Below are 24,246 nucleotides of genomic sequence, written 5' to 3' on the forward strand. Positions count from 1 at the left end.
GGTCCCAATAGGCTCAGAAATGTCACTTCTTAAGACTCTACAATAGGGTTTTGAACCTGTTTCCTCAAAACGTAAGTTCATTTCTGTAATATAAAGCATCACATCACAAAGTGTGTTGAAAGATAGCTTGCTTCTGGCAGTTAGGGCTAAATATTCCTGTTTTCTTATGGCTCAAAAGGCTTGGATACATCACTTTTCAGATTCTACAAAGTGTTTGGAACCTGTTTCATAAAAACACAGGTTTAATTCTGTGTTATGAAACAGCATATCAAAAAGCACTTTCAGCCAGGCATGGTGGTTCATGTTTGCAATCCCAGCACTTTAGGAGGCCGAGGGGGGCAGATCACGAGGTCAACAGATTCTACAAAATGACTGATTTCAACTTGTTGAATCAAAACCCAGGTTCAATTTTATGATATAAAACAGCACCTCACGCAGCATTTTCACAGACAGCTCATTTCTAGTTTTTACAACTGGATATTCATATTTTCTTATGAAAGCTCAATAGGATCAAAATAATCAATTCTTAGATTCTACAAAAAGAGTGGTTTGAACTTGCTGCATCAAAACACGGGTTGCATTCTGTGACGTAAAACAGCACACCAAAAAGCATTTTCACAGATAGCTTTTGTATGGTGTGTGTGTGTTTGTTTGAGATGGAGTTTCACTCTTGTTGCCCAGGCTACTAGAGTGCCATGGCACGATCTTGGCTCACCACAACTTCCTGCCTCCCAGGTTCAAGCAATTCTTCTGCCTCAGCCTCCCGGGTAGCTGGGATTACAGGCATGCACCACCACGCCCGGCTAATTTTGTATTTTTAGTAGACACAGGGTTTCTCCATGTTGGTCAGGCTGATCTAAAACTCCCAACGTCAGGTGATCCACACGTCTTGGCCTCCCAAAGTGCTGGGATTACAGGCATGAGCCACCGTGCTCGGCACTGTCTCTAGTTTTTGAAACTAAGTATCTGTATGTTCATATAAGAGCTCAATAAACTCAGAAATGTCAATGTTAGATTCTACAAAAAGAGTGTTTGAAAGCTGTTTCATCAAAACTCAAGTTCCATTCTGTAACATAAAACAGCACATCACAAAGCTTTTTCACTGATAGCTTTTTTCCTAGTATTTTGGACATTCGTACCTTCCTCTAAAGGCGCAATAGGCTCTAAAATGTCACTTTTAAGATTCTACAATAAGAGAGTTTGGAATCTAATTCATCAACACACAGGTTCAATTCTGTGAGATAAAATAGCACATTACAAAGCATTTTGACAGATCACTTGTTTCTAGTCTTTAGGGCTGGATATTCATACATTTTTGTAAGGGCTCATAGACTGAGAAATGTCACTTCTTAGATTCTACAAGAAAAGTGTTTGGAAGCTGTTTTATCAAAATGCAAGTTCAATTCTGTGATATAAAACAGCACATCACAAGGCGTTTTCACAGATAGCTTGTCTCTAGTTTTTAGGGCTAAATATTTGTATTTTTGTATAAAGGCTCAACATGTTCAGAAACATCACTTCTTAGATTACACAATAGTGTTTTGAACTTGTTAAATCAAAGCACAGGTTCCATTTTATGAATACAGCACATCACAGTGTACTTTCTCAGATACACTGTTTCTAATTTTTAGGACTGGATATTCGTATGTTTATAAAGGTTCAATAGACTAAAAACTGTCACTTCTTAGATTCCCTAAGGAAAGTGGTAATCTTCCTTCCTGGGTAAGAGAATGTTGCTTTCATGAATCTCCTATTAACAATACATTTGTATTGTTTGGGGTTTTTTGTTCTTTATTGACAAGTAATTGTATATATTCACCGGGGACATAGTAATGTTTCACAACAGAAAACGTATAGTGACCAGAAAATAAGGAAAAATAAGGAAAATAAATCTCCTGGATCCCCAAATCGCTAAGCCAAAGGAAAAAGTCAAGCTGGGAACTCCATCAAGCAAACCTGCCTCCCATTTTATTTCTAAATAAGGTAACTACAAAGATTTCAAAAGCTATATACCTCCCTCATAATTTGTCAGAAAGGAAATTTCTTGCAGGTCTCAAGATCGTTACCCTAAAACAGTTCTGTTGAATTTCACACTGGCAATGTAAATTGATAAGATTATCTTCACAGGTAGGGGACAAAGGACAGAACCCAAAGTCATCCCTTTCCTCACCTGAGACAAATATGTATCTGATGGCTTTCTCTGCCCAGTTGTTTACGTAAAAATGCAGATTCACTAAGCCAGACTCAGGCATGAGTGACTATTCCTCCATGGCATCTCCCATGTAGATTGTGTATTCAGTGATAGGCTAATTAGGACTCAAAAGAATGCAACCGTTTGTCTCCTATCTACCTATGACCTAGAAGCACCCATCCCCAAACCTGATTCAATTTGTCTCACCTTTCTAGACAGAAGCAATGTACATCTCACACACATTGACTGATGTCTCATCTCTTCCTAGAACATATAAAACGCAGCTGTGCCCCAAGCACCTTGGCCACATGTCATCAGGACCCTCCTGAGGCTGTGTCCTTAATCTTGGCAAAATAAACTTTCAAAATTGATTGCAACCTGTCTCAGATACTTTTGGTTCATGACTTTAACAAGTCTCTCCCTATCCCTTCCCAGCCTCTAGTATCCTACATTTTTTAGTGGTAGCAGTTCAAAGCTAGCAGGACTTAAAATCTTAACAATAGTCTAATATTCTCAATTTTTAGGATGTTTCCAAGTCATCTGGAGGGCTTGTTAAAATATGTATTTCTGGAGCCCAACCCCAGAGTTTCTGACTTAGTAAGTCTAGAATGAGGCACAGGAATTGGATTTTTTCAAAAGTTTACAATTGATGATGATGCAACCGGTGTAATCCTTTCCTTCTACACATGTAAAAGCTGGGGCCAACAGACACGGCGTGAGTGGTGCCGCTAGTTCTACGAAAGGCTGGCCAGTAAGAACTTTCCGTGATGATGCACACACTCTTCTGTTCTCTCCAACATGGTAGCCACATTTGAGTACTGAGCACTTAAAATGTGGCTAGTGCAACTGAGATGTCAAATTTTTAATGCAATTTAATCTTAATGAATTTAAATTCAAATGATCACATGACTAGTAACTGTAACTACCATGTTGGACAGTGCATTTCTAGAAGTGAGGTCTCCTGACTCCCAAGCCAGTAAACTTTCTTTTTCTTTTTTTTTTTTTTTTTTAGTAGAGACGGGGTTTCACTGTGTTCGCCAGGATGGTCTCGATCTCCTGACCTCGTGATCCGCCTGTCTCGGCCTCCCAAAGTGCTGGGATTACAGGCTTGAGCCACCGCGCCCGGCTGCCAGTAAACTTTCTAATTCATAGCACTGCCTTTATTATATTCCCCGAGACAAGAGAGAGTTTGGTCGGGAAAAAGCCTGAGAGAAAGGCCTTAAGAAAAGAAAGGTATATGTATATGTGCCACATTTACACCTTTCTTTTCTTAAGGCCTTTCTCTCAGGCTTTTTCCCGACCAAACTCTCTCTTGTCCCATGGAATACTATGCAGCCATCAAAAAGGATGAGTTTGTGTCCTTTGTAGGGACATGGATGCAGCTGGAAACCATCATTCTTAGCAAACTATCACAAGAACAGAAAACCAAACACCGCATGTTCTCACTCATAGGTGGGAACTGAACAATGAGATCACTTGGACTCAGGAAGGGGAACATCACACACCGGGGCCTATCATGGGGAGGGGGGAGGGGGGAGGGATTGCATTGGGAGTTATACCTGATGTAAATGACGAGTTGATGGGTGCAGCACACCAACATGGCACAAGTATACATATGTAACAAACCTGCATGTTATGCACATGTACCCTACAACTTAAAGTATAATAATAATAAATAAATTTTAAAAAAAAAGAAAAGAAAAGAAAGGATTAAAGCATTCTTGTGAAGCTGATGACGAAGAGCCTTCAACCCAGAATAAAAATCTAAAAGAAAGGACTGGATATTCACTTCCAGAGGACTCATGCAGGGGCTTCTGGAGGACATGACATCAAGAGGTCTTCATGCCAACAAAACACAATCAGACCACCCAGTTTGGCTTGGCAGCCACTATTTCTATAGAAGATTTCTTCAGAGCCACTATCGTTGTCATCTCCATGATATGGACACCAACAGGGACACCGGGAGCCTATTTAGTTGGTCAGATTTACTCATTTGCTTTTCTGTAATAAAGATTTAAAGCTTACAGGAGGTCACTGTATTTAAACACACGACGACTTTCTTTAAAAAAAAGTTCATACCCGGTCTGCCATTTGACTACAGAAGTAAACAACTTGTTCTTCAGTGAGCACTGTCTTATCCTCAGCTTCTACAATAAATCTTTCTTTAGTAAAATTCAATGAGAGAGTAAGCGAATCCAGGTGTCATGGGATCACATGTAAAACAAGTTAAGTTTGTTTCCTAGGCTTTACAGACCACAAGCTTACAATTCATTTTCTATAAAAACCTCAGCAAAATCTATAAGGCACAAGGTTTGAGATGGCTCAAAAATAAAACAAACAAAGATGACTCTTTTCAAGCCCCCAAGATAACAGAGTTTTTAAGGCACGATCTAGAGACTCTGAAATATTTCTATTGAAGTGAATTGCTTCAAAATGTTAACCCAATTTCATGAAAACAGGGCTTTCTGAATCATTCATAAAGGCATACATACCTTTATAAGTACTTCTTAAATAATCTATTTTCAAAATTACTTTATCTTATTAGGTTTTAATTCGTAAATGCTGTAACTCATACTCTAGTACAACTTACTCTTATAGCAACGAAAACAGCCAAATTATTAGGAAGGATGTAATTTAAAATTTAACCATGCTTTACCTTTTTTAAAGAAAATTCAATGACAAAACTCAGTTCACATGCCACTCAAGTGTAATAAAATGTAACAGAGAAGTTTTGAGCTTAATGAGCTAAATAATTTTTTAAAAGTGGAAACTGGATTCAAAGAAATTCAGTAATTATATTAAATGACACCAATAATGTGAGCTCAATTTGATTTGAGAGTACCCAGCAACACTTATATTCTATTATGAAAGCAAATGCTCCATTGGTTCCATTGGCTTTGTCGATACTGCATAGGCACTAAGGTGTTAAGAATACTCTTAACACGTTAGTGACCCCTTTCCTGAGTTTCCAATTTGAACTTTCAAATATCCAAAAATCATGTTTCTTAAGTAACATAGTGCCTGGAAATCAAAGATTAAATCTAATCAACACTTAAGCTTGATAACTTCTCCTTTATTACAGTTAGAAACATTCTTTGTTTTATAAATTTTTGTTTATTTTGAGACAGAGTCTCGCTCTGTTACCCGGGCTGGAGTGCAGTGGCGCGATCTCAGTTCACCATACCCTTGACCTCCCAGGCTCAAGCGATTCTCCTGCCTCAGCCCTCCAAGTATCTCGGACTACAGACACACACCACCACACACAGCTAATTTTTGTAGTTTTTGTGAACATGGATTTCGCCATGTTACCCATGCTGGTCTTGAACTGTTGAGCTCAAGTGAACCACCGGACTTGGCCGCCCAAAGTGCTGGGATTGCAGGTGTGAGCCATTATGCCAAACCTTCATTTTTGTCTGTCCTGTTACGTAGCCTTTCACTGTTTTCGAGAGAAGTGTTTTGCAGACATGCATTATGTCTCTGAAATGTCACTAAGATAACACAAAAAAAAAATGAGATGAACTCATACTTTATAGTATCACCTCAACCCAAAGATCTATAGAATTTTGAAAACATTCACCATAGTGACTATTAAAACAAATTTGAGTAAGAAACAGTAAACTACTAGTATGTGATATAATCTTTGAAACACTTTTAAAAGTACAAGCATTACATAAGGAAATGGGGTACAGTTTGGTGTCTCTGCCCAACTCCACATACATACCAGAATCTGGGGGGAAAAAGGCTGCCCTTAGAGAATGATGTTATTTAAATCAACATATAATTGGCAGAGCTAGTATATGTTCCATGACCTGTGGACCTATCTACTATACTGTAGATGCTGTAATCAATGCTGATGTTGCCACAGGTGAGGAAGAATGCATGATGGGAAGCTCATCAAGAGATATCCAACCCCTGCTGGCACAGCTCCCTACATGTCACCTTCTCTATTGCACATGCAACATTGATGAAGACAGAAATTATGTAGGCAGATAGTGAGGGTAAGGAAGTCCTAGGTAAGGTTTTCCTTTTAATGAAAAGAGGCCCCTGTATCATTTCTTTTCTAACAAAGAGCATCCTGTAAAACTGAGCTACAGACATTGATAAGCTCACATGGGAATGCTGGCAGCTGTGCCAATAGGAAAAGCCTACCTGTGGGCCAGGCATGTTCAACACGGGGGCGCTCCACCTTCCCTTTTCTCTGTCAACCACAGGTACAGTAAGGAGCAGACAATACGGTGCCGGGTAAGGTAGAGAACTCATCTGCATAATAAAAGATTAGTGTGGGATGGCCAGCTTCTTCATGTGCCATGCAAACGTCACACCTGGTTCAACCAATCTCTCAGGCCCTGCGTAAGTCGACACCACCTCCTCAAGCTCCTTTATAAAACCTTGTGCATTTCACCACAAAACCGGAAGACCCACTCAGGTGCCCCTCTCCCCCTGCAAAAGAGAGAGCTATTCTCTTTTTCTTTCACCTATTAATCCTCCACTCTTGAACTCACTTCTTGTGTGTCTACATCCCTGATTTTCCTAGTGTTAGATGACAAACCTCAGATATTACCCCAAACAATGCTGCTTCAACATTCTTTCAAATCTCAATTCAATTGTGTTGTTTCAAGAAAAAGTCATTGTTCAGGGGTCCGCAAACTATACCCTGCAGCCAAAATCTGGCCCACCACTTGTTTTTGTAAATAAAGTTTATGGGAACACAGCCCCAGTAACTCATTTAAACATTATTGCTGCTGCCTGGGTATGACTTCAGAGGTTAATTGTCAGAGACCACAAGCTGAGAAAACCTGAAAATAGTTACCATTTCACCCTTTACAGGAAATGTTTGCTGATCTCTGAATATGAATATAATTTTCCTGTATATAAGATAAAAGATTTTGGTTCTAAAACAAAATATTAAATCCATCCTTAAGCTATCATATGTTGAAAAGGACTACACATTTTACAACAAACATACAGGGAATAAGACAAGCTAATGTGAGCTTATAACAAGATTGCATTGCATATAATTAAACAAGAACATTTGTTACAATCTAATATAAGAACTATAATTTTTAAAATTTACATAGGATGCTGGTAGAGCAGGATTATTTACAGAAGGACACATGAGTAGATTGGGCCTTTGTAAAGAAATAAAGTGCTCAAACACTTTAGAATTAGCACCAGCAACACATTACGTTTTATTTCACCCTTAGCAATAAGCTTGTCTCCAATCTGACAATCAAAAGGATGTTATTTTGCAATTAATTTAACCATAGGTGGAAAATATTAGTTTTCTTTTAATTTCTAAACCTTTTCTACTAATTACGGCATCAGGTTTGATAACAGCCATATTGTACAATTACTCTAGAGAAAAATTTTAAAAACGAAAATTTCATTTTCTTGGCACAAAGTCTGGCTAAAGAAGGATATGGTAAGTAGCAATGTAAATTCCTAACCAACAGTGAATTGTTGCCCATTAACAGCTGTATGTCTTCTTATGGCATTTCAACTACCGAAGTGTTTCTACTTAGAATCAAACTGCAGTTCCCATATTTGCATGCCAGGGAAACATTCACAAGAGTTTTTAACCAAAAGGCAACAAAAATTGAGTAGGCAGGCATTGGTGGTTTGAATGCAATTCCCACACGTAAGTATAACACCTATGATCCATTCAGCACAGTTATCACCAGTGAGTGTGGTTTTAACCAAGAATCATACAAGTAAACATTACTGACAGATTTACCATCTATGAATGTATCGACATTCTTATAATGAACATTTAGTGTAAGATTACTCATTTGGCTGTGGCTGTCTTCCTCTGCTCCTTCCTGAGTATGAATACATACACCCCACACCTTCACACAGGTAATCTAGTGAAGGCATGAAATTGTTAACTGCAAAGTAAACCAACAGTTTGGGGTCATCAAGGAAGAAATTATCTTCACAAATTTTTGGAAGATGGTGAAGAATGAAATAGGAAGCCGCTGTCCAGATTAGTCACAGGACACAGGAGTCCATTGTCCAGAGTAACCTCTGAAAGGCTCCAGGCCCAGAACCAAAGGTAAGGCAAGTGAGGAAAAGAGGGTGTTTTTGAATAGTTGAGCCATGCAAGGCACAAATCATCATTTATCCAAACAGTTCCTCACTGATAAACATTGAGGTCGATACCCAGTGTTTTGCTGCAACAAGTGATGCTGTGATAACCACCCATGTACAGAAAACCCTTCGCCTTAAATTCACTTAGAACACTCTCATAAGGTGCTTCCCCAACATCTTCTGAATCTAAATCTACTATTGAAATTTCAGGATGAGAAAAAAGGCAATACAAAGAGAACACAGTTACGTTTTAATATTATAGTGAAGGGGTTTTTAGAAATGTTGTACATAGTGAATATTTATAACCTAAGAAACAGAAAATAAAGTGGAAGGGTACCTGCACTTATTACACCTAACATTCCTGTCTCTCTTAATTTCAGTCAACTTGCTCACACACAGAATCCTTCACAAAGTTAATTTTCATAAACCTTCTGTAACTTGCTTAAACTTTATTTTCTTACAACTAAAAATAATTTTTAAACTTTCCAAACTTGCCAAAACTCGCTTTTTGGGAAAAAAAATATTCCCATGCCTTTCAAAAACCAAAACACAATTTTTCTTTTCAATGTAAGCAGTTTCAATTACATACCAGGTGCTGAGTCCAGGATACAAATCAGAACTGCAGATAAAGTCTAACTCTCTTCCAGCATAGCTAGGAGACACGACTAACTACACCCGTCCCCAGGCCTTACCTAGAAATCTTATGGCTCCAAACCAGGTAAACTGAACAATTTTCCAAAGTCAAAGAAGCAGTTTATGACATTAAAGCCCTTAGCCAATTTAACCTCTGACTTAATTTAGGCCAAATGTCTACATTTTGGAGACTTTTTACCACCAATAATTGTAAAACTTTATTTCCCAAAGATTACTGAAGTCACATGAAATAAAAGGCATTAGGGTTTCTATTTTTCTAACAAATTATTTAAGAGCTTTCATTCTCGCTTAATCCAATTAATTAGAGCTCCTTCATGTAAACATCACACATACAACACTTCTAGACAGGAGAGTATCTGCCAGTTGTAAACTTTTCCATCTTATGACTTTCTGATTTGTCTTATATTTCCTGCTTTCCTAAATAATTAGTCATTCTACTTTAGGACAAGAATTTGCCATACAAGACCCTCTCTCATATAAGTTTCTTTCCTTCATAACCTATCTTACCATAAATATATATTCATATCCACAACTTTTAGATCTCTCTCCCCAATATATATTCATATCCACAACTTTCTTTAGATCTCTCTCCCCTAATTTTTGATGCCCACCCAAATCAAAAAAAGTCAGGTAAAGCAAGGCAAAACAGAGCAGAGCCTTAGATTTTGAGAGGGACCTGTCTGCTTACGGTTCTTGGGGTTCCAAGAGGAAAACAAAGGTTTCTCCTAAAATGGGGTCTGTGGCACCTTCTGTTTTGCACAAGGAGTCCCAGGCTGTCAGAAATTACCTTAGGTCCTTTCATGTGGGTTAACAAGAGTAGCAAGATGACAGACTATGCAAATAATTCAGTCAACTAAGAAAAAGAAAACCTTAGTACTGTCCCCATTGTACAAATGGAGAAGCTGGACCCCAAAGGACCATGCAGTTTAAAAACTCATGTTCACAGTCGGGCATAGTGGCTCATGCCTGTAATCCCAGCACTTTGGGAGGCTGAAGTGGGTGGATCACGAGGTCAGGAGTTCGAGAACAGCCTGGCCAACATGGTGAAACCCCAACTCCACTAAAAATACAAAAATTACCCGGGCATGGTGGTGTGCGTCTGTAATCCCAGCTACTGGGGAGGCTAAGGTAGGAGAATTGCTTGAATCTGGGAGGCAGAGGTTGCAGTGAGCCAAGATCACACCACTGCACTCCAGAGTGAGACTCTGTCTCAAAATACATACATACATACATACATAAAATTCACGTTCACATAGAGTGAGGCTCTACAGCTCACTCTGAACCATCCTCTAATTCTTCCAATTCTATGCCCAGTCACTGATGCCCTTGCATGGTAGCTCATGGCCCTGCTTAGAGCTTAGAACCTGGGTTTCATTTCCTGCCCTACAGCTATAAAATTTAACAATTTTCCTCTGAATTTGTTGGATTCTAACCCTGTAAATTTCCAATCTTAAAATTACTGAACCTTAAAGAGGCCTGTGACATCTTTAGTCTTTAGAAATATTAAACACCCTATAAATAAAGGACTATATGAGGTTAAAGCATATTCAAAGTTCTATACACTTTAAAACACTGAGGCAATGTATTGAAAACACACCTAAGAAACTGCAACCAATCTACTCTGGACAAAAATTTAGACACTACCTCTTCAAAATAAGCTATCTAGTGGTACTTACGCATATTTTCACATGTATCAACAGTATTTTACATGATCATAACCTTAAAAATAATTAAAAAGTGTCAAAAATTATAGGCCTTATACATTTCTGTGGGCTTGAAAAAAATGATACAATAGAGACTTTCTTTAAAGTAGTCAATAGAATGCATTAGCTTCTAAAGGGACCACTTAAGAGAGTTCATATCAAAGGCAGTAATACTAGGAATAAACAGGGCTCAGCACTGCAGGTTCTTAAAGATGAAAGTTAATAAAGCCTTGTTTTTGGTTGTGAATCTTTGCCTTAAAACATTATACACATGATCCTCCCCCCTTCCCTTCCCTGTTGCTAAGATGTGGTGATGCACGAGGTTTGCTCATGCAAATGACAACGCTCTTGAAAACCATGGCAGAGAAATAAAATGAAGGCAATGTGGTTCACTTAATGATCTTATAAATTGGAACTTACTACCCCCATGACTTGCATTTATCTTCAGACTATATGGGAGAGAGATGAAATGACTGTTTGCTACCTGTATTTAATGCTTCATTTTTTGATTCCTTGCATAACTACTTAAAATGCATTAACAGCATCACAAAAGCATAGCTATTCAAGTAACTAAATCATTATGCAACTACATTGTTTCCTCATCTCTAAAACACAGTAATGGACCAATTATTTTAAAAGTACAACACAGGCCGGGCGCGGTGGCTCACGCCTGTAATCCCAGCACTTTGGGGAGGCCAAGGTGGGCGGATCACGAGGTCAGGAGATCCAGACCATCCTGGCTAATACTGTGAAACCCCGTCTCTACTAAAAATGCAAAAAATTAGCCGGGCATGGCGGCAGGTGCCTATAGTCCCAGCTACTTGGGAGGCTGAGGCAGAAGAACGGCGTGAACCGGGGAGGCGGAGCTTGCAGTGAGCCGAGATCGTGCCACTGCACTCCAGCCTGGGTGACTGAGCGAGACTCCGTCTCAAAAAATAAATTAATTAATTAAATTAAAGTACAGCACACTGACAAGTAGTTTGTTTTTAACTCAGTTTCGGTTTGTTAAGGCCATTGCTTGGGACAAAGAAAACAAAAAGCAGGAGAAACAGAAGAAACAAGAATAGAAACCAGAAATATAAGCGGCAGTGTAAGAAAATAGAGAGGAACAAGACGATGGTGATAAGAAAAAAGACTGGAAGAAAGGAAAAAGAACAACTGATGGAATTAGAAAGCCTATTATGATACCTTTTCTCCCCTCCCTGATTAATGATATTTGAAAAAGTCCAAGATTAACACAACAAAACGCAAAAAAAAAAAAAAAAGCAAGAAGATATACAAATAGTCACCCCCTAAATTTTGTTAAGAATGAGACAATGCTGCCACTCATGCCTGGCTCAGGAGCCAGCAGGAAGAAGGCGCCCTCCAGGGACTGCAGAAAGGGGAGAACTCCTCCTCGCCCTGGCCGCACCTCCACTGCTGCCACCAAGGCCCACAGCGCAGCACCCACTGGTTCCTACCCACCCCAAGCCAGCCTGGGCCCCACAGGCCTCCTACTACCCACTTCCCGGCCCACAGACTTGCTGCTGCTGCTACCACTAATGCCCATGCCAATACAACCACCACTGCTATCACCCTCAATGCACCAGCCCCACCCTACAAGGATCCTACCACGTGGCCACCAACGGGCACCCTCCTACCTCCAGCCTCCTATCGCTGGGGTCGAGCTGCAGTCTCCAGTCTCCATCACTGCCACCAACCGCAGCAATGCGAGCCACAGTACCACACCATCTGCAGACTCCAGCCTCCAGCATGCAGCAGGGCGGCCCCTCCTCCTCCTCTAGGTGGGCACGGACAGCTGGGTGGGCAAAGCCAGAAAAACCTAGGACAGATGCAGGCAGTGGTAGCATTAGAGCCTCACTTTGGTTATGCTGGCCACTGGGTGTCAGGTGCCAGTTTCCGGCGAAGGCACTGACACCCACCCTCCGAAGTCCACCCTCTCCTTTCAGCCCAAGCTGACCATGAACTGGAGCCTGTGGTGGGCACTGGAGACACCACAGTGCCCGGCTCCCCACTCCACAGGAATCACTGGGCCCACCGGGGCTGTGCTCCTAGGGGAACAGAAGCAGCAAAAAGTCAGACACAGCCAGGCCTCACCACCCAAGTGCGGGCTCTCATTCCTGACGCCTCCACCCAGAGAGCCCTGTCCCCGACGTGGTGCACGTTACTCCGTGTACCAGGCAGTCTCCACAATACAGAGCAAGAGAACGTAAGCCAGATAAACACGGCGCGTGTGGGGGGCCCTGCCGTGCTCAGTATTCCTGCGGAAACACTGTATGCCCTCTGCACTGAGTACGAGGAGGAGGAGATCACCTTGTACAGCCTGGAGTCCATGGAGGGGAAGATGGTCCCTTCTTTGGAGACCACTGCTGTCACTGCTGCCGGCAGTGCAGCCCCCAATAGCGCCCCTAACCCGCCCCCTACTGCCAGCAATGCTGCCCTCAGATAGCGCCCCCAACACCCCACCCCCTGCCCTCCCATGGCAGTGTAGCATACCATAGCACCCCAACCTGTCCGCCACCGCTGACAGTGTAACCCCAATAGCACCCCCAACTACTCCACCACCAGCGGTGTAGCAACCAACAGTGCCCACAACCCGTCCCCCCCACAAGCACTGCAGCACCCGACAGCGCCCCCAACCTGACACCCGCCACGGGCAGTGCAACAGCTGATAGTGCCCCTAACCCGCCTCTGACAATGCAACGCCCCCAACAGAGCCCCTAAACCCCCCCCCCCCGCTGTGGGCAGTTTAGCCCCCAATAGCGCACCTAACCCGTCCCCCGACCTCGGGCAAGGCAGCTCCCAATAGCTCACCTAACCCGCCTCTCCCTTGACAGTGCAAGCTCCTGATAGCGCCCCCAACCACCACCGCCCACAGCCGGCAATGCAGTCCCCAATATCACACTGAACTCACCCCCTGCCACTGGCAAAGCAACCTGCGATAGCGTCCCCAACCAGCCCCCCGCCATGGGCAGTGAAGCCCGGGATAGCACACCCACCCTCCTACCTTGGGCAGTGTAGCCCCTGATAGTGCACCCAACCCGCCCCTCACTGCCGGCATTGTAGCCCCAAATAGGACACCCGACCTAAGAATTGACACAAGCGGTGCAACACCAACAGTGATTCTAACCTGTCTGCTAGCACTATAGCCTCGGATAGCACACCCAACCCGCCCTCAGACACAGACAACACTGCACCAGATAGCACCCCTAACACGCCACCCACCACCAGCAGTGCAGCCCCAGAAAGTGCCCCAACCCCCGCCAGCCACAGCCAGGGTAGCCCCCATAGCGGCTCCTGCCCCGATAACACACCTAACCCACCTTGATGGTTAGCACGGCCCCTGATCGCGCACCTAACCCGGCCCTCAATAGCATCCCCCGGTCCCCCTTCCCTTGTTCTACCTCCGCAGGTAACACAGTCCCCAATACTGCCCAAAACCCTCCTAGGTAATGGAACCCCAGATAGCGCCCCCAACCTACCCCCACCGCACGCAGGCAGTGCAGTTCTGATAATATACCTGCCCCACGGCCTTTCTACCACTCTGGCCGTGCTGCCGCTGTGGGCCACTCTCCTACCGCTCTGGTGGCTGCAGTCTCCGGTGCGACGACCAAGAGCAACGAAGCAAGCTGCTATGTCGCAGTTATCTTCCCCTTGTTCTCCTCTTCCTCCTCTAAGCCCAGCACAGACGTGCAACACAGAACACGCCGGAATACCCCGACTCCGCGCGCGCACGCCCCCGCCCCACCTCACACACATGCTTTATATAGAGAGGTTATGCAAATGTTCCTGAACTACATGTTCTGATTGGATGAGAGAAAACCTCTAGGCCTACTCTGATTGGACTTTATTCTCATGTTCTGATTGGTTGTCTTAAGACTTGCTCTCATCCAATCAGAACGTGATAATAAAGTCCAATCAGAGTAGGTCTAGAGATTTTTCTCTCATCCAATCAGAACATGTAGTCCCAGAACTCATTTGCATAACTCCACATAGAAAGGATGCTGAGGTGGGGGGAGCCAGACCATGCAGGGTTCTTTAGTGTTTGTCTAGGGAGCTGCTCCGTGCCCAACTTAAAGGCAGAGGAGAAGCGGAAGACCCCTGCCAAGTGCTGGAGGCTGCAGCCTGGGGTACCGCGGCTGGCCTCACTGTGACTGGTGGCCGAGATGGCGATTGCAGCTTGACGGGAGTGGTAAGAGGAGGGAAATAGTTTGGGGTTAGATGAAGGAGGAAAAGAGGGTGGTGAGCAGGAGAAGGCATTGCAAAAAGGCAATGGGGAAAAGATGGTGGGAAAAAAACGTTTTTGGGTAGATGGAGGGGGAAACGAGGTTGGCAAACAGGAGAGGAAAAAAAGGCAGGGTGAGCAGGAGGGAGAAAAGGTTTTGCGAAAACGGTGGGGAAAAAGATGGTGGGTAAAAAGTTTTTGGGTAGATGGAGGGGGAAAAGAGGGTGGCAAGTGGGAGGAGTAAAGAGAGGTTGGTAAAAGTGTAGAAAATGAGTGAGCGGGAGGGAGGGAAGGATTTGCGAAAAGACAGTGGGAAGAAAAGTTTTTGGGTAGATGGAGGGGGGAAAGGATGGTGGCGAGCAGCAGGGGAAGGAGGGTTGGGAAAACGACAATGGACAAATAGTTTTGCGGTAGATGGAGGGTGAAAAAAGAGTCGCATGTGGGAGACGGGTGGGAGTGGGGAAAAGAGGTTGGTGAGCAGTAGTGGGGAGAAGGCATTGTGAAAAGATGGTTGGAGGGGTGAGGAAAAAAGTTTTGGGGTAGATGAAGGGCGATAAAAGGGTGGTGAGCGGCAGAAAAGGGGAGAAGGCTTTGGGAAAAGATGGGGGGAAATGTTTTTGGGAAGATGGAGGAGCAAAAGAGGGTGATGGGAGCAGGAAGGCGAAAAAGGGATAATTTGCGAGAGTGGTCATTCTGATTAGTCATTCACCCTCTCATTGATAAGTATAATGATAGCTGTGGGTTTCATAGATAACTACCACTAGTTTCGGAAAGTTGTCTTCTTGTCCATAACTCTGGAGTGTTTTGTGATGAAAATGTGTAATATTTTCTCAAATGCTTTCTATGGAGATGCTCATGTATTTTTGTGTTTTATTCTATTAATACAGTTTTTGCATGCATTGATTTTCAAATATGAAATCAATGTAGCATTCCTGGGGTAAATCACATCTGCATATAGTGTGTAATCTGTTTTATATGTTGCTGGATTCAGTTTGGCAGTATTTTGTTAAAGATTTTTAATTTTATTTAAATAATGGGCCAGGCACAGTGGCTCATGCCTATAATAGCGCTTTGGAAGGCAGAGGTTGGCAGATCACCTGAGGTCAGGAGTTCGAGACTAGTCTGGCCAACATGGTGAAACCCCATGTCTACTAAAAATACAAAAAGTAGCTGGATGTGGTGGCAGACACCTGTAATCCTAGCTACTTGGGAGGCTGAGGCGGGAGAATCACTTGAACCTGGGAAACGGATGTTGCAGTGAGCTAAGATTGGGCCACTGCACTCCAGCCTGGGCGACAGAGTGAGACTCTGTCTGAAAAAAAATAAAGAAAGATACTGGTCCATATTGTTTCGTGATATAGCTTTGGTGTCAGAGTAATTCTGGCTTTATAAGACGAGTTGGGTAATGTTGTCTCCCCTTTTATTTTCTGCAAGAGTTGGTGAACAATTGATATTAATTTCTCAAAGTGATAGCTACCTGAGATGGGAATTTTATTATAAGTTTTTAAAATTACAATCCAATCTTTTTACCTTCTGTAGGTCTATATAGATTTTCTATTTCTCCTTAGTCCTTTAGTCTATTTTAGTTTGTATCACTCTAGGACTTCATCCATCCTATCTAGGCTATCTAATTTTTTAGCATAAGACTTTCATTACATTGTCTTTTATTTTTATTTTGTATTACTAGCAGTGATGGATTCTCTTTTATTGCTGATTTTAGCAACTTGAGTCTCTTCTCTTTTTTTCTTGCTTAGCCTAAGTAAAATTTGTCAATTTTGTTATCTTTTCAAGCATTTGATTTTGGTTTATTGATTTTCTCTGTTTTTTCCTACTCCCTATCTTCCTGTTGGCTTAACTCTTATTGTTATGAAATGTTTCTCTTTGTCTTTAGGAACATTGTATTTGGTTAATTAAAATGTAAGTTGATTTTGGAGTATCAACTGTTGTCTTATATGAAAATGAAAGCATCAATAGGGAAATAATGGGTTCCCAAATATTGCAGTGGAAACATATTTCTTGGCAGGAGTGGAAGTACAAAAGAAGCATCCAGGTGCATGTAGTCCTTGGTTCCCCAAGTCATTGAGCTAACTTGGTCAAAATAAGTAGCCTCTCATTCCTTACCTCATGTGGGTGGTCTTGCCTTGCTTGGAGACATTATAATTAATTCACTTGATGTAGTTACTTTTAAGCATATCAGTTTACTTCATGTCCCATTTTCAACCAGTTACTGTACCTGGAATAATTACTGGAATCAAATTCCATCATACACAAGTAAATAAGTAAATTCTGTCATTTAATATCTAAATTACATATATAATTATTTATTTATATATACATACATATATTTTACTTGTAAGTCAATGAAGATAAAGCTTTGTATGCTCTGTGTAAAATATGCTGTCTATATTCACTTTCATGACATTAAAGAATAAATTGAGTAATGGAATGTATTTAAATTTTACATATATCTTCCATTTAGTAGCAGAAATAAAATCTTGGTACTTGATTTAGTAAATTCCTCCTAAATTTAAATATAGTAAACTTAAGATGTTACTTCCTTGAATCAAAATTTATCTTAATGGGATGATAATTCAGTAGTTTATCTCTAATGAGCCTCAGCTAGTATTAAATCTATTATGAAATTAGACAGCATCAAAATAAAATATAATTAAAACACAAAAATTATTTTATTGATTAATTTAGACCTCAGATGTTTACATTATGAAATCAAGGTTTTTTCAGGTTTTGTTTTTAGAATAATTAGCAAATATTACCAAATGTGGACCGTAGTAAAAGTTCTTCAGTAACACTTTACCATTCCATTTTCAAATAACCCGAATTTATGTGTCAGGTCGAAAAGTTTTTACATGAGTGACTTTTATTTCTATATGTATCCAAATATTTGTGTATCATGTAGACAGCCCTAGAAAATAGGCAGATATGTAAGCCATTGCATAGAATGGTAAAGAATATATTATTAAAAGAAACAAGAGAATAAGATGCATTCACTTAATGCTCCAAATAGGTCTCTACTATCTCAAATGCATCATTCACCCACTACTTTCAAACACTGTATCAGGGCTGGGAGCTGTGGCTCATGCCTGTAATCTCAGCACTTCGGGAAGTGGAGGTGGGTGGATTACTTGAGGCCAGGAGTTCCAGACCAGCCTGGCCAACATGGCAAAACCCTGTCTTTACTAAAAATAAAAAAATAATAATAATAACAGACAGGCATGGTGGCACACTCCTGTAATCCCAGCTACTCAGGAGGCAGAGGTGCAAGAATCATGTGAACTTGGGAGGCAGGGGTTGCAGTGAGCCGAGATCGCATAGTGGCGAGACTGTCTCAAAAAAACAAAACCAGAAACATTATATCATGGTATGTGATTAATCTGAATTTAAAATATAACATAAGCTAGATAAAAATTATTATACAAAATATTGCTTTGTATCTCTTTGTTTTGAATTAACCAACAATTTGAATATTGCTGAGAATATTTGCACTATAAATAGTTCTGTGATTATTGGTTATATTAACTCAAATTTACTCTCTTTTCAAAGCAACCTGTATAAAATTATTAAAATCATACATAACTTGAATATGATTGGCATGTGATACATTTACATTTAATAATTAAAAGCACATTACAACACTTACACCTAATCTTAATATTGCTTAACCTTAGAAACACAGAATAAATGATAGGAGTAATACAGGAGACAAACTATGAAAAGCCACATACTGAATATCTCTGTTTTTATTGAACTTTTTTTTCCCATTGCACTTAAAACTAAATTTGTCATGGACCATTATTTTAGTAATTCTTACTGTAATCTTACTGTATGTGCATTCTCTACCATATTAGCAGGTTAAATAAAATACATGATCAAAGGCAAAAATGTATGCAAAGAAATTATGCATATTTAAGTTACAAAAAGCTACTCTTACTGAATCTCTTGAATTATAGTTTATAGCGAAAGTGTACAAACTATTGCAAAAGTCTTCTCTATTTATAAGTAATTACACATATAAAGTATCTCCCTCATTCAATAGATTTTATATTTCTTTCAGAAACATACATTAAGTATAAAACGTTCTGAATTTGACTAAATTGCATTTAAAATTATACATCATTGGTTATATAATTATAAGCAAGTACATTTAATGACTACATACTGTAAACTTTCTTTGCCATGTGGCACAGTTAATGTACCTTTTCTTTCTATCTCTATCTACTATATCCTAGTCTATTTCAGTTTTCTCACAAGTAGGGGTTATTTTCATTCAACTCCCAAAAAGTTATAAGACAACCATGCTCAAACAAAATGTGTTAGTAGTATAGTATAAACCTTTTTTCATTTCTAAATTTGTGTTATGAATTGTTAAATAATTTTATTATCCAGTCTTGATGTCTGAAAACATCTTAAAATAGAGAAGTTCACAATATTAGATGCTGTATCTTTCTTCATATAATGACAGAGGACTTTAGTTCTTTTCTCGATTTTAGGAAACATTTTGCTTTAAGACCAATAAAAACACAAGTTTACATAAGCTGAGAGCATGTACGTATAGCTACTCTGTGGAAAACTTATTTTGTGATTAGAGCTATTGGGATCATCTTTTGAGAATATTCAGGCTATATAGGATGCTGCAAATTTATTTTCATGGTTGCTATAACTGGCAAGGCAAGCAGATGATATGCCTGTAGCTGTTTCATGATGAGCACGTCTCAAGGAATAAAGAAAGGCCTTCACAAGAAGAGGGAGGCAGCTGGCACAATAATGCATCATGAACACAGATTCAGTGGCTCCTGAGAGTCATTATGACACCTGCCTTCTTCTTCTTCTTTGTTTCCATCTCATATGTAATCCAATTTCAAGGAAGTGTCAAAGTGTTGGGGATGTGGAGACTCTTTTTTTTCTCTTTCCTCCAAATTTGATGAGGTCCTGACTTACTCATTGCTAAAAAAAAAAAAAAAAAAGAGAGAGAGAGAGAGAGGACTCTGTATATTTTTAAATGAAGAATGTTGTTTTTACCTAATCAATCTGGCCTGGCATATGACAACATAAAAAATCTCAAGGATAGGCCGGGCGCGGTGGCTCAAGCCTGTAATCCCAGCACTTTGGGAGGCCGAGACGGGCGGATCACGAGGTCAGGAGATTGAGACAATCCTGGCTAACACGGTGAAACCCCGTCTCTACTAAAAAAAATACAAAAAAAAAAAACCTAGCTGGGCTAGCTGGCGGGCGCCTGTAGTCCCAGCTACTTGGGAGGCTGAGGCAGGAGAATGGTGTAAACCCGGGAGGCGGAGCTTGCAGTGAGCTGAGATCCGGCCACTGCACTCCAGCCTGGTCGACAGAGCGAGACTCCGTCTCAAAAAAAAAAAAGAAAAAAAGAAAAAAAAATCTCAAGGATAGAGCCCAAAAACTCACCAACCAAGCAAATAATTATGCTGAACCCCCTTTGACACTCTGTAATTGGATGTCCCGGGTACTCCCAATTCTTAGTCCTTTAATACCTGTTATTCTCCTTCTCTTAATCGTACCTTGTGTCTTTCGTTTAGTTTCTCAATTCATACAAAACCGCCTCCAGGCCATCACCAATAATTCTGTATGACAAATGCTCCTTCTAACAGCCCCACAATATCTCCCCTTAACCCAAAATCTTTCTTCAGTTGAATCTCTCCCACTGTAGGTTCCCACACCGTCCCTAATCCCACTCAAAGCAGCCCTGAGAAACATTGTCCATTCTCTCTCCATACCACCCCCAAAAATGTTCGCCACCTCAACACTTCGCCACCATTTGTTTTGTTTTTCTTATTAATATAAGAAGACAGGAATGTCAGGCCTCTGAGCCCAAGCTAAGCCATCATATCCCCAGTAACCTGCACATGTACATCCAGATGGCCTGAAGCAACTGAAGATCCACAGAAGTGAAAATAGCTTAACTGCTGACATTCCACCATTGTGATTTGTTTCTACCCCACGCAAACTGATAGATGTTCTTTATAATCTCCCCCACCCTTAAGAAATTTCTTTGTAATTCTCCCCACCCTTGAGAATGTACTTTGTGAGATCCACCACCTATCCCAAAACCTATAAGAACTAATGATAATCCCACCACCCTTAGCTGACTCTTTTTTCAGACTCAGCCCACTTGCACCCAGGTGAAATAAACAGCCATGTTGCTCACACAAAGCCTGTTTGGTGATCTCTTCACACGGACACGTGAAACATATGGGATAACCAAAAGTATTTTCCACCTGAGCTGCCTTGCCTGCCTGTGTGGCAATGACCAGGCTAAGATGTTTATCTTAATAGCTCAATATAAATATTGGCTAGATAGAAGGTCACAGATTCAGTGAAGAGTCTCAGATCCTTGTTCCAGGATGGAGAAATGCCTGCAGGAATTTTTCCTGATTCTGGTTTTGGGGACAAGAGGGGAGAGTGGGTCTAGAGGTCATAGTGTGGGATCAGACAAGAGACTTGTGCCTTATTTCCCTGTGGGGCAGATGCTCTGGTTTAGCATTTGGCTCCTTCCACATCCTGATCAGTAATCATCACCCTCATCCTCAGACAGAAACCCAGAGTAGTAAATGAGGCCAAGTGGCCAGACCGGGAACAAGAGCCCTAATAGAGAACCCTGCAAGTTGGGAAACAGCAGACATACTTGTTTGGGGCTTTTCATGTGAGGTGGTGGGGTCAGGCCACATTATCCACATGACTCTGCTGCTTGTTCCAGTGCAGAAGGAGGTGACCCTTAGCACACGGGACACATCACCTCTAGCGTGGAGCTGAGACAAAGAGGGCGCAGCCACGCCTGCATGGTGATCAGTGACTGGTGTTTGTCATTTACTAACTCCTGCTACTGGCATGGGAAGGGCCTGTGCTCTCTCTTCTGCTGACACCCACCTGTGCATTATCTTAAGAGAAAACACATAAAATACACAATAATACAATAAAACAATATGTCTGCAATATGTATCTCCTACTTGCTGAAATTTTTAGTTTCTGTGTTCAGGTTAGTAAATATTTCACCATTTGTTCAAATTATCTCCTGTATTGCTGAATTTTGTGGTTGTTTTATACATACACTTGAAGTTTATCATTTTGATGAGAGCAGAATAATAAACATTCTGAAATATGTTTTAAATATATAAGAAAAAATATGTTTTATTGTATTAATTATAAACGATAATTTTATTCTAATGAATATTTTAAATGATAATTTGATTTTATTCACATATTCTTGCCATTAAAAGGTTAACTTTTCAGAAAAACATTTCTGCTATTCTGACATCTTTTGCCTCTCATTTCTTTGGTTTGTTTGGATGACACATTTAAATTAAAGAGTCTTTAATTTTAAATGATTGTCAGTACACCAAGTGATAATATGTAACAAATTCTTGAATTCTATTATCTAGTAATTTTTTTTTAAGACAGAGTCTAGTCTCTCTCTGTCACTCAGGCTGGAGTGCAGTGTTGTGAGCTCACTACAACCTCTGCCTCCCAGGTTCAAGCGATTCTCATGCCTCAACCACTTGAGTAGCTGGGATTACTTGTGTGTGCCACCACACAAGCATGCATATATATATATATATATATATATATATACACACATATATATATATACACACACACACACACATATAAAAAATACATATTTATATATGTATTTTTATATACATAAATTTTTTTTGGTAGAGATGGGGTTTAGCCATTTTGGCCAAGCTGGTCTCAAACTCCTGGCCTCAAGTGATCCACCTGCCTTAGCCTCCCAAAGTCCTGGGATTACGGGCATGAGCCACTGTGCCCAACCTATCATCTAGTAATTTTGATTAAGAGAAACTAAAAGCAGCCCAAACAATTATACTAGCAGTCACTGTTCTAACTGTTGGAAGGAATGGGTGACTTTAAGACTGGCTGCTGCTTTACATAGGTTACAAATGACTATTTATTACTTTTTCACAGATAAAGTCCCTGAACTTCAATAAAGCATTGGGGGAGGGGAATATTTAAACCATTCCTTTTTTCTTTTTTTTCTTTTTTTCCCCCATTTCTTTCTTCAAATAATTGTTTTGTTGTTGTTGTTTTATTAGATCTAAAAAGGAAAAAGTCGTCACTGATACATTTTGCTTGAGCCAAAAGGCATAGAAAAACAGCATGTAACTATTAAATTTCTAAGAAAATTGAGGTAAAGAGATGAAATCTTTAGTTCTAAGTTTGTACACAGAAGGTAAATTCGCTCCTCTCTAAAAAGTGAAGGGAACAACTGTGCACAAAATAATAAAATAATTCAATCCCTTCTCGTAAGAATATACCTAGAACTTTGCTAGAGCTTGTTATTCCACAAGAGCACCTGAAATGCCAGTCCGTGCAACTGGTGCTTCTCTCTTCTCCTATCCATCTAGGCAGTAGTTTTCATGTATTTCTGGCTGAATGTCACAGACAAAGGCCAAGAAGTTATTCACGACTTCTTCCCTGTTCTGCTGGAAATAGGTCTGGAGGATGGCCATTTTATCCTGGGTCTCCTTATCCACTTCAGTGCTGCACCTGCCATGGGATCCCAGTGCCGCAGCTTCTTTGGCCTTGAACTCTTTCTTTCTCTGCAGGTAGCACTGTTCAATTTCAGCCTGAGCTGCTTCCTTGACCTGCTTCAGCCTCTGGTTCTTTTGCCTGTGGGCCTCTGACACCTTCTCAGTGGCCCACTTCTCAGCCTTCAGCAGCTGCTGGATCCCCTGCAACTGACTGGTCATGGCGACGGCGATTCTGAGACTAGCTCAGAGGACCCTGGGATCAGCCAACCCATCCAACCACAATCTGCACCTGCACCCTGCCGCCCCTCATCTCTTGCAAGTAAGTCATCACCGGAGAGATGAAATGTTAGAAGTTATAGCACAAAGTGAGCACATTAAGTATTTTAAAAATCTTTTAAAATGTGTCTTATAAGTAATTTTACACAGTACATAATGTATTCATATGTTACATATCAACAGAGCTATTTGGACAGTCAGATTTCCTTCAGATTAAAGATAGAGTTGGCATTTTTTAAGAAAGTGTTTTAAAACTATTAGGGGAAGCTGGGCGCGGTGGCTCACGCCTGTAATCCCAGCACTTTGGGAGGCCGAGACGGGGGGAACACGAGGTCAGGAGATCAAGACCATCCTGGCTAACACGGTGAAACCCCGTCTGTACTAAAAAAAATACAAAAAACTAGTCGGGTGAGGTGGCGGGCGCCTGTAGTCCCAGCTACTCGGGAGGCTGAGGCAGGAGAATGGCGTGAACCCGGGAGGCGGAGCTTGCAGTGAGCCCAGATCACGCCACTGCACTCCAGCCTGGGCGACAGAACGAGACTCCGTCTCAAAAAAAATTAAAAAATAAAAAAA

General features: G+C 41.0%; 1 protein-coding gene and 1 pseudogene across 2 annotated transcripts in view; both read right to left on the reverse strand.

Moving 5' to 3' along the window:
* The window catches only part of LOC144331908 (uncharacterized), a 112,146-nt gene extending 97,762 nt beyond the window's left edge, over positions 1 to 14,384 (reverse strand). Inside the window, exons 1-2 of one of the 2 annotated variants that reach the window (XR_013399509.1) lie at positions 14,156 to 14,384; positions 12,276 to 12,457 (exon numbers count right to left, since the gene is read on the reverse strand). The gene's annotated coding sequence lies outside the window, so the exon portion shown is untranslated. The remainder of the gene's footprint in view (positions 1 to 12,275; positions 12,458 to 14,155) is intronic. The other variant, XM_077950611.1, reaches the window with a different exon arrangement.
* An 8,875-nt stretch (positions 14,385 to 23,259) lies between these two features.
* Positions 23,260 to 23,616, reverse strand: LOC699066 (V-type proton ATPase subunit G 1 pseudogene; annotated as a pseudogene).
* Between the last annotated feature and the right edge of the window lie 630 nt (positions 23,617 to 24,246).

Source organism: Macaca mulatta, chromosome 10 (assembly GCF_049350105.2).
Source record: "Macaca mulatta isolate MMU2019108-1 chromosome 10, T2T-MMU8v2.0, whole genome shotgun sequence".
NCBI classification, from domain to species: domain Eukaryota; kingdom Metazoa; phylum Chordata; class Mammalia; order Primates; family Cercopithecidae; genus Macaca; species Macaca mulatta.